The sequence below is a fragment of the Harpegnathos saltator genome, unplaced genomic scaffold, assembly GCF_003227715.2.
Source record: "Harpegnathos saltator strain DR-91 unplaced genomic scaffold, Hsal_v8.6 scaffold111, whole genome shotgun sequence".
In the NCBI taxonomy this organism is placed as follows: Eukaryota; Metazoa; Arthropoda; class Insecta; order Hymenoptera; family Formicidae; genus Harpegnathos; species Harpegnathos saltator.
The window spans coordinates 712,284-722,666 of NW_020229886.1; the positions used below are offsets into that span (position 1 = coordinate 712,284).

Below are 10,383 nucleotides of genomic sequence, written 5' to 3' on the forward strand. Positions count from 1 at the left end.
ACGCCAAGTCACGCGGTCGGTGGTCGTAAGGGCGATTCGGGGGTACCGCACCGTCTCGTATAGAGTGGCGACGGCCCTGGCCGGCTCCCCCCTCCCGTGGAGCTCCTAGCCGAACAAAGGCACACCCTCCACTGGAGGGTGAAGGAGCTCCGCGAGGAGTGAGAGGGTTTATCGGCCAAGGGCCTAAGGGCCCTAAGATCCCAGACCCAGGCTCGAGTTCTGGAACGGTGGTCGGCCATACTGGCCGACCCCCGAGAATTTGGGCTTCGAACGGTCGAGACCGTCCGCCCCTGCCTGCCAGACAGGCATGCCCATGGCGGGCAGGAGGGGACGCGGACTCACCTTCCATATGGTGCAGGTGCTGACCGGGCATGGATGCTTCGGTCGGTACCTGCACCGGATTGGAAAGGAACCCACTCCGGGATGTCACCACTGCCCGGCGCGGGAGGACACGGTGTAGCACACCCTGGCGGAATGCCAGGCGTGTGACGAGCAGCGCCGTGTCCTCGCCCGGGCAGTGGGGTGTCAAGGGGGGGCCTTGTCGCTCCCACGCATGCTTAAGGCGATGTGCGGGGGCGAGGAGGTATGGGGAGCGGCGGCCTCCTTCTATCGGGACGTGATGTCCCGCAACGAGGCCGCCGAGTGGGAGTGGGCCCGAGGTGGCACTGGCCGAGGAACGGCCTCCGATACCTCGGAGGCGCCCTCAGCCGCCTCGGGCCCGCCTTCGACGTACCGATGGGAGAGGGTGGGAGAGGGGGTAAGCCCTCTCGTCCACTCCGGGCGTCGGTGATGGTAGGGAGAAGGGGAGCGAGGACCGGTTGGAACCGGGCCTATAGATATAGGAATATAGAGATGGAGCGTAAGCTCGGAGGGGAGAAGCCATTGCGGGGAGGGTGACGAGGTAAAGTGTGAGCACTTTCCATTGGTTGTTATTGTACGCATGCGTGTAGCATATATAAACAGAGAAATTGTGAAGAGGTTATAGGAAGTGAAACACAGCAGTGTAGATAAGAAATAAAATTAGATTTGTTATTACAAGAAATAATTGTAAGCTTTCCTGATAGGTAATAGCCTAGATAATACAAGATATTCAAAAATCGTCCACCATAATATATCCAATGATGAACATAAGTAAAGAGTAAAGAATATCCTAAAATATCCTAGGAGTATCCTAAGATATCTTAAGTGTGTCTAAGACAATATTAGGGATAATTTGTGGTATCTGGGTGCAATTAATTATTTTTAAAAAGCAATTTTTTTAACCCTGAATGTGTGTATGTATGTGTTTATAAAGTCATATATTTAATAAGATTGTATTATTTAAAGGTATGTAAATAATGTAATGTATGTTAATCGGGCCTTGTAAGAATATACATTAGAATGTGTTGTATTCAGCGCCACTGCGCCTGTGCATCATTTCATCCAATGAAAAATGCTCACACTTTACCTCGTCGCTTCTCCCCCAATGGATTCACCCCCCTTGTCTAAGTACTGAGTTCACGCTCCATCTCTATGTTCCTATATCTATGGCCGGGTCTCGCTCCCCTGCCCTCCTAACCTCCCAGTAGGGAAGGGGGAAGGCGGGGCGAGGAGGGAGGGCGGGTGTCTCTTCCCTCCTAATTAACAGGCCAACCCGGCCGAACAACTGACTGGGGCACCGCGCCCTCCCAATCTGGGAGGGGCGCGGTATTTGGGCGTGGGGCTCAATGAGAGCCCTGGGGCCGGAGTGTCAGGGAGGGAATGCAGGCGTAGTTCTCCTAATTCCCCCCACCACGGTCTGAGCGGTCGGCATCCCGCAGGGGTTTTAGTCGGTAGAAGTCCGACATAACCCCCGCCCTCCCCAAAAGGGCGGGGGTATCCATAAGGATTTCCCCTGCGTGACCAAAAAAAAAAGAGTGAGAAAGCAGGAGCGCGCGGAGAGTACTAAATGTTTATACTTTTTTACGATACTAATACCCGTATTCATAGTCCTTATATTTAAGACTTCCTTAAGTTTATCTTCAGGTTGTCTGTAGCCAATAAAATAATCCGTGCAGCATCTAAAGATGGATATAAGGAAGCCTCAAATATAAGGCCTGACTATGAATACAGTGGTGATACTACGTAATTTTATAGACATAGAAAGGCGTAAGCAAGGAAAAGAAAATAGATAAGATAGGAAAGTTGATGCTTATAATAATTCGTACTACCTAATAGCTTTTTTATGACAAATCGGGAATCTTCGGTTATAGAGGATTGTGTTATACTATCTTTAATGTTTTAGCTAAAAATGTTCGGCAACGGATAAAATAGTATAGTGATTTTTATGAAATTACTAAATATTATTTAGCTGTTTTGATATTTTTTTTATAGATTAAATGAATGTATACTGACAGCTAATATAACCTCATTTAATAATATACATAAGATTTTTTGTCATCTTTATCCTGTAAGTATACATTTTATTTATATATCTTATTATTAATAAGAATATCAATAATTATAATAAACTAATTTATTATTTTAATTTTTCTAATAACCTCTCTCTCTGTCTCTCTCTCTCTCTCTCTCTCTCTCTCTCTCTCAGTTAGTGAATATTAAACAATTTTTAACTAAAAAGGATTTATTAGAAAAGGAATTAATATTTGTAAAAAGAGAGAGACAAAGAGATAAACCACTGGATGCAATAATGAGAATTTTAATGGGAGAAGAAATAGAATAAGAAGAAAAAGAAAATTTACGATTAGAACACATATTTTTAAGAGATTGAAGCAATCCATTTGATTAGCATAAATCTCCTGGGGACGTCCAGAGACATTCCAGGGCCGCCCTAAGGATATAGGACCTCTTCAGGACATCCCTTGGATGTTTTCTGAACATATTTGCTATCAGGGATGTACGGTGCAATTAGGGTAAAATATTAAATAAAACCTTTAATATTAAATATAAGAAATGGAACAAATACAAGGTGGTTCAAATATGAATTTAATTTAATGAAGTAATTTTGTGTGTGTGTGTGTGTGTGTGTGTGTGTGTGTGTGTGTGTGTGATAAGATATATATATTCAATATAATATAAAATAATATTTACCCATAATTTCTTTTAAATTCATATGGATTTCACTCACTTTACCACTCCTTAATAACATTAGCAAGAACATAGACTACGTTTACACAGCCCAATTTAGGCCAAAGTTATAACATCGATGTTATAACTATTGACGTTAGATGCCGTGTAAACACTCCTTTACGACAAAGTTATTACATTGATATAGTAACTCAAAGTCATTTGGTGAAGAGGTTTAGAATTTCTACATCGACGTAAGGAAGACGTGTAAACGGACGCAGTGTAAATATGACAATAATACCAATATAAAAATTGAACATTTTAACTTGATTGTAAAATTGATTTATGTTGTGAAAATTGTAATACGGGTCCGAGATCAAGCAAATGATTTGGTGGTGTTAAATTCAACAAATGTTGTAATATAATTTCTTTCTGACGCTTTCGCCGTTTAATCAAAATATTTCGTACATATAGTATATATTGCCATATTATATCGTCATATTTTCTACTATTTTCAAATATATAGCAACAAACGAGCGTACGCTTTCCATATTTTCCATGATTAATTTTTTCCAAAATTGATAACCTAAAATTTTAATTTCATTTTTAGTTAAATCTTATATTTTATTATATAAATTTTACTATGTAGATATATACATATTTTATAATTTTCAAATTCATAATATAACCTAAAAGTTCACTTTATTTGTTGATTTATTTACATACTATTCTTTTCATATTCTTTTCTAATTCTTTTATATTCAGACTACAATCACAATCATTTCATTTTTCGGCCTTTTATATTGGTACTAATGGAAATCCTTGACTCACTCGAAAGTTATTAAGTTATTTCAAATAGATAAGCGTAAATGTGTAAACGCAACTCACCTTAAGTAGGAGTTATAACATTAGCGTTACTAAGTCGAAGTTAGAAGCCGTGTAAACGTAGTCATAGACAGTCTAAAACTAGAGAACGTACACCCACGGTAATCGATTCTGTCCCTTGGAAATTTTCACAAACTGAGTAGTGACTACGTTTCTACACTACTCACAGTCCATGGACGATTAATAAAATAACTAAAACTTACGCTTGCTTATGGAGGATTGAGGCCTGGTCTATAATAGGCGTTGTAAGCTGTAAGCCGTAAGAAGTGGCTAATTATAGCCGATTATTTTTATAATAATTGACTGTGATTCGCCAATTCTTACGGCTTACAACTTACGACACGTATTGTAGACCAGGCCTCAATCCTCCATAAGCGAGCGTAAGTTTAGTTATTTTATTAATTGTGCATGGACTGTGAGTAGTGTAGAAACGTAGTCACTTCTCAGTTTGTGAAAATTTCCAAGAGACAGAATCGATTACCGTGGGTGTACACACGTCATTATATAAACTCGTAAAGGTTAGGAAATAGATATAGAAAGAGCTATGAAGATCTTTCTATTTCCAGCACTTCGGATGACAACCGAAACAGCCCGATGATGCACGATTCAACTTACATAGTTACTTTCTTTATATAGACAGGAAATTTCTTTCTATTTCTTCCTCTATCATTTCACGTAGTTCCATGGCAGGTATAAATGTAGCTGCTTTCACACGTAAAATGCATACGCGTAACTTGCGACAACCAATTATTCATCTCAGCTATGATTTGCGTATAACAGCTGAGACAATTGATTGGCTGACGCAAGTTACGTATACGCTTTTTACGCCGCATTGGGAGGCAGCCTATCAAGTAAACTTCATAAAAGAAAGTGAATTATGAGTGTAAACTTCATATAACATTTGATGTCGATCAGGATTGGAAAAGTTACTTTTTAAAAGTAACTCGTTACCGTTACCATTACTTTCGGTAAAAAGTAACTCGTTACCGTTACTCGTTATTCGTTACTCGTTACTCTTAAAAAATAACGCGTTACCGTTACTTGAAAGTAACGATATTTTATTTCGTTACTTTCCGTTACTTTTTTTTGTTGTAAATCCAGGATTATAAGAAAGATACTAAGACAAGATATAAATCGGACATAAGACGATTAGAAATATATATATATATTTAAATATTTTTATTATTTTATATTATTAAGTATTGTACTTAATTAAAAGTTTCTTAATTAGTGGCTATGAATTTAATATTTGGACATTAGTGCCTGTTGACTTTAAAAATCTTTGCCATTCATCATAGGCAGATTTCTCATTTGATGTTTGCTATTTAAAATTAAAGAAGTCATCGTTATTATTGTGCTTATCAGACATCAAAAAATTTTTAAATGAAGGAATTCCTTATAAATCTTCTAAATACGTTTGCGCTAGTTTTCACTTATCTTCAGCTAACCAACTCAATTTGGGATGCAAACAGCTGGCAATTATCAATTCTTCTTTTTCGAGTGTAGTACAAAACCTAAAGTTAAATCAATAAAATTAAATATGAACATATTGATTTTTCTTTTTGATCAGATGAATGTTGTTTGATGAACATATGTATTAACCAAATTACACCAACTTACCTTTCTTTTAAACCTTTCTGTATAGCTACGGCCAATGGATGACAATATGTGAGTCCATCTTTATTGGTTCTCATTACATTCAGCATAAAACAAAAAATGCATAGAAATTCAATACAATTAAGTTTAATTTTATAAAAATTAAAGAGTAATGATTAAAGTAATGGACGTTTTGTTACTCGTTACAAAAAAAATATATCGCTATTACTTTTTCGTTACTGATACCAAAAAGTAACGGCGTTACCTAATCGTTACCCAAAAAAGTAACGATATCAGTAACGGCGTTACAAGTAACGCGTTACTTTCCAACCCTGGTATTAACCAAATTACACCAACTTACCTTTCTTTTAAACCTTTCTGTATAGCTACGGCCAATGGATGACAATATGTGAGTCCATCTTTATTGGTTCTCATTAAATCCAGCATAAAACAAAAAATGCATAGAAATTCAATACAATTAAGTTTAATTTTATAAAAATTAAAAAGTAACGATTAAAGTAACGGACGTTTCGTTACTCATTACAAAAAAATGTATCGCCGTTACTTTTTCGTTACTGACACCAAAAGTAACGGCGTTACCTAATCGTTACTCAAAAAAGTAATGAGACCAGTAACGGCGTTACAAATAACGCGTTACTTCCCAACCCTGATGTCGATACTATCGTCCTCAACAGATACGGGGGAGAAATACAGTGTCCTCGTAACTTCTATCTGAGTTTGTCTGTCCAGTGCTGCGATTCTGTAACTCGTTATTGGAGTTAACGACACTTTCGTTATCGTTGCGCAGCTTTTGTATACCGTAGAAAAGCTGCGCAACAATAACGAAACTGTCAACTCCAATAACGAGTTACAGAATCGCACCACAGTGCGTGCAAACTCTTATGGAGCGAAAATGATTAGCGTTAGCAGCGCTCTCTGAGATGGGACATGTGAGAAATCGGAACTAATTTATAGCCGCCATATTGCTACATAGTTGCGTTCGTTTTAATGCTTTAATGCTTTAAGCCTTCAATAAGGAAAAAAAAAGTATTACGAAGAAGAGGTGTTACGAGGAAGAAGCACGAGAAGAAGCAGGTGCGAGAAGGAAAAACTTTTAATATTACTGCCAGTAACGACAACCAAAGTGTAAGTTTTGTTTTTATATATTGTATTGTATTTATATATAAATATTATGCATTAGTATAATTGTCCACTTTTTACTAACAGAGACTAATAAATAAAAAATAAAAGTAAGCTTTGCTAACATAGCAAGAGCTAACATGCAATATGCTAACATAGCAAGAGTAAGTTTGATAAAGATTGTAGAAATTCTTAGTGATGCTTGCTTGCATGAAGTTTGTGCTTAGTTTCTGCTATTAATCTGCTGCTAAAAAAATTTGATACACCTTGTGAACGAGCTATTTCAGCAGATTGATGACTGAAAACAAGAAGAATATGTTATGATTATTCTTGAACGTAATGTTATATTAGCTAATTGCTTTTTGAGCATGAGCTGCATGCAGGCATAGATAGCTAAAATTTCCTCATGGAATCTACTCTATATATATATATAATTTATGAAGATATTTATGTACTCTCTCTCTCTCTCTCTCTCTCTCTCTCTCTTGCAGAAGGACTACAAGAAGACTTCAACAAGGGAAGAAGAAAAAACAAGAAGAAACAGTTACTCAAGAACCATCAAAATCTTTTCCCTGTTAGCGACAAACAACTTGTTTTATTTGAATATGCATGATACTGTAATATTGTATACTGATGATGCAAATATCCGTTTAACTAAATACAGGTTTATTTTTTTTATAGGTCTCATAACAGCTGGATCAAGATGATACGAGTATGTTGTGTACCAGGATGTTCGACAGGGAAGACAGCACCATCACATAAATTTTCACGAAATGCTGAATGTAGGCTACAATGGTTCAAGAATTTGAAAATGGAGCCAGTAGAGGGACCTGAGGAGAAAAAGTTATGAGTATGCTACAACCATTTTTAGGACAGCGATAATATACAATTTTATTACAAATTTCTTTTAATATTATTATATTAGGTGCGCAACTAAGTTCTCGTTGTTTTTCAAGAGATGGCTCCAGTAGTAAGTGCTGGTCGAATGTGACATAACCAAAACGTCATGAACCAAGCTTAGACATATGGTAAACAAACCACTTTGACACATTAGTGATTTTGTTTTTGCGTCATATACTTTTGGTTGTGTGAAAATGTCTGATTTTGTGCCAAATAATCGTCATTTGCGGGAAGTGTTGCTTTTCTTCTTTCATTCGAAGAAAACGGCGGCTGAAGCGCATCGAGAACTCCAAAAAGTTTACGGAGATGCTACTCTAAATGAAACAACGTGCCGTGATTGGTTCCGTCGCTTCAAAGACGGTGATTTCGATGTTGACGACCATTCGCGTGAAGGAAGGCCAAAAACCTTCGAAGACGCTGAATTGGAGGCATTGCTCGATGAGGATCCGTGCAAAACGCAAAAAGAGCTTGCTTCAGCATTAGGAGTTACCCGCCAAGCTATTTCCAAGCGATTGCATGCGTTGGGAATGATTCAAAAACAAGGAACTTAGGTTCCTTATGATTTGAAGCCAAGAGACGTTGAGCGTCGTTTTTTCGCCTGTGAACAACTACTCCAGCGGCAAAAAAGGAAGGGTTTACTTCATCGCATCGTTACGGGTGATGAAAAATGGATTCATTACAGCAACCCAAAGAGAACAAAATCATGGGGACTGCCCGGTCATGCTTCTACGTCGTCGGCTCGGCCGAATATTCACGCTGCGAAGGTTTTGCTATGTATTTGGTGGGACCAGGGCGGTGTTATTTATTATGAGCTGTTGAAACCGAACGAAACCATCACTGGGGAACGGTATCGAACTCAATTGATGCGATTGAGCCGAGCACTGTGCGAAAAGCGGCCACAATACGAGCAGAGGCACGAAAAAGTGATTCTACAGCATGACAACGCTCGGCCTCACGTTGCCAAACCCGTTAAAACCTACTTAGAAACGCTCAAATGGGAAGTCCTACCCCACCCGCCATATTCCCCAGATATTGCGCCGTCCGATTATTACTTGTTCCGTTCGATGGCACATGGTCTGGCTAATCAGCAGTTCCGCTCATATGAAGACATCTCAAAATGGCTTGATTCGTGGATAACCTCAAAAGACGAACACTTCTACCGTGACGGTATTCGAGCTCTGCCAGAAAGATGGGAAAAAGTTGTCGCTAGCGATGGGCAATATTTTGAATGATTCATTTGTAACCATTTTTTCACAATAAAGTTGCATTTTCATCAAAAAAACAGCGAGAACTTAGTTGCGCACCTAATAAAATTTAGTATTATTGACAAATTATTGTCCTTATATTTATATTTAAGGTATTAATATTTCCTTTATGTATACATATTTACATTTTTTTCGTCAAATATATACATTTCACAGAATACACATTATTTTTTGCATTTTTACTTCACACTAATATTCTTCATATTTCCTATATACAGGGTGTCTCAGAACTTTGGGACACGGGCTCCGTAGGGACATAGAGCTAAGTGAGAAGAACAAAAAAGTCCTCTACCATAATGTGAAAATCGTAATAGTTTTTTAGTAATAACCGCGTAAAGTTTGGCTCTTTCTACGCCCATTGCGGCCTATAGACGCTCCGCGGCAAACTGTGTACGTAGAAGCTGAGCAATAACGCGTCTCGCGCTGACTGTCGCGATGGCGTCTTAGCGCTTTGACGCCGCACGACGGTCAGCGCGAGCCGCGTTATCGCTCAGCCCCTACGCATACGGGCCAGAGCACAGATTTCTGCATAACGCATAATATACAACACATAAGAGAATAAACCAATTAGTTTTCTTCATTTTCCTCCTCAAGATAGAAATGAAAAACTCTGATTGGTTGATTCTCTTATGCGTTGTGTATTATGCGTTATGCAGAAGTCTGTGCTCTGACCCTTTAGCTTGCCGCAGAGCGTCTATAGGCTGCGCTGGGCGTGGATAACGCCAAACTTTACGCGGTTATTACTAAAAAACTATTACGATTTTCACATTATGGTAGAGGAATTTTTTGTTCCTCTCACTTAGCTCTATGTCCATACGGAGCCCGTGTCCCAAAGTTCTGAGACACCCTGTATACTACACGCACATACGTGTTACATGTGTGCATAGGCCGGTATTCAAAGTCAAGTCTTATATTTAAGATCGTCTTAAGTATAACTTCAAATACCCCGTAGCCAATGAAATAATTTGTATAACATCTGAAGATGAACTTAAGACGGTCTTAAATATAAGATCCAACTATGAATACTGGCCATAGACAGCTATACATACACACATTAGCCGCGTTCAGTAGAACAAAGTGATCAGAAAGCGCTTAGTGATTATTGTCTGTGATTGGAGCATTCTTTTAGATTCTTCATAGACCCAGAAATATTTACCAATCAGGAGCGAGATTCAGTGGAAAATCTAGTAATGTTGTCCAACTGTTGAGTCTGCTGAATGCAGCCAATGGTTACGTTCAGAAAACAAAGCGCTCACTGAGCGCTTAGTAACTATTGGTCCTTACTGTTAGATCCTTACATTCAGACCAATAACGTTGACGAATTACTCAACCGTTATGTAACCCATGGAGGTAAGAATATATAGAGGGAGCATATAGGAGAACTATGGGTAAGGGGTGTGATTCCTAAGACGTAAGGGGGATTATGTGTCACTATCTTGGATAGGAACACTAATACATACCCTTGAAGGCTCGTCTACAATAGCTGTAAAAGTAAGGCTGTAAGGCTGCAACGTAAGCTGTCAGCGAATGAAAATATTTCATTTCGTGTCTT

At 38.7% G+C, this 10,383-nt stretch overlaps 1 long non-coding RNA gene across 1 annotated transcript; it reads left to right on the forward strand.

Moving 5' to 3' along the window:
- The first annotated feature begins 6,389 nt into the window (after positions 1–6,389).
- On the forward strand, positions 6,390–7,563 carry LOC112589095 (uncharacterized). The gene is made up of 3 exons (XR_003113257.1): positions 6,390–6,672; positions 7,158–7,240; positions 7,348–7,563. It is a non-coding gene; the product is annotated as an uncharacterized LOC112589095 (long non-coding RNA).
- Positions 7,564–10,383: the final 2,820 nt, after the last annotated feature.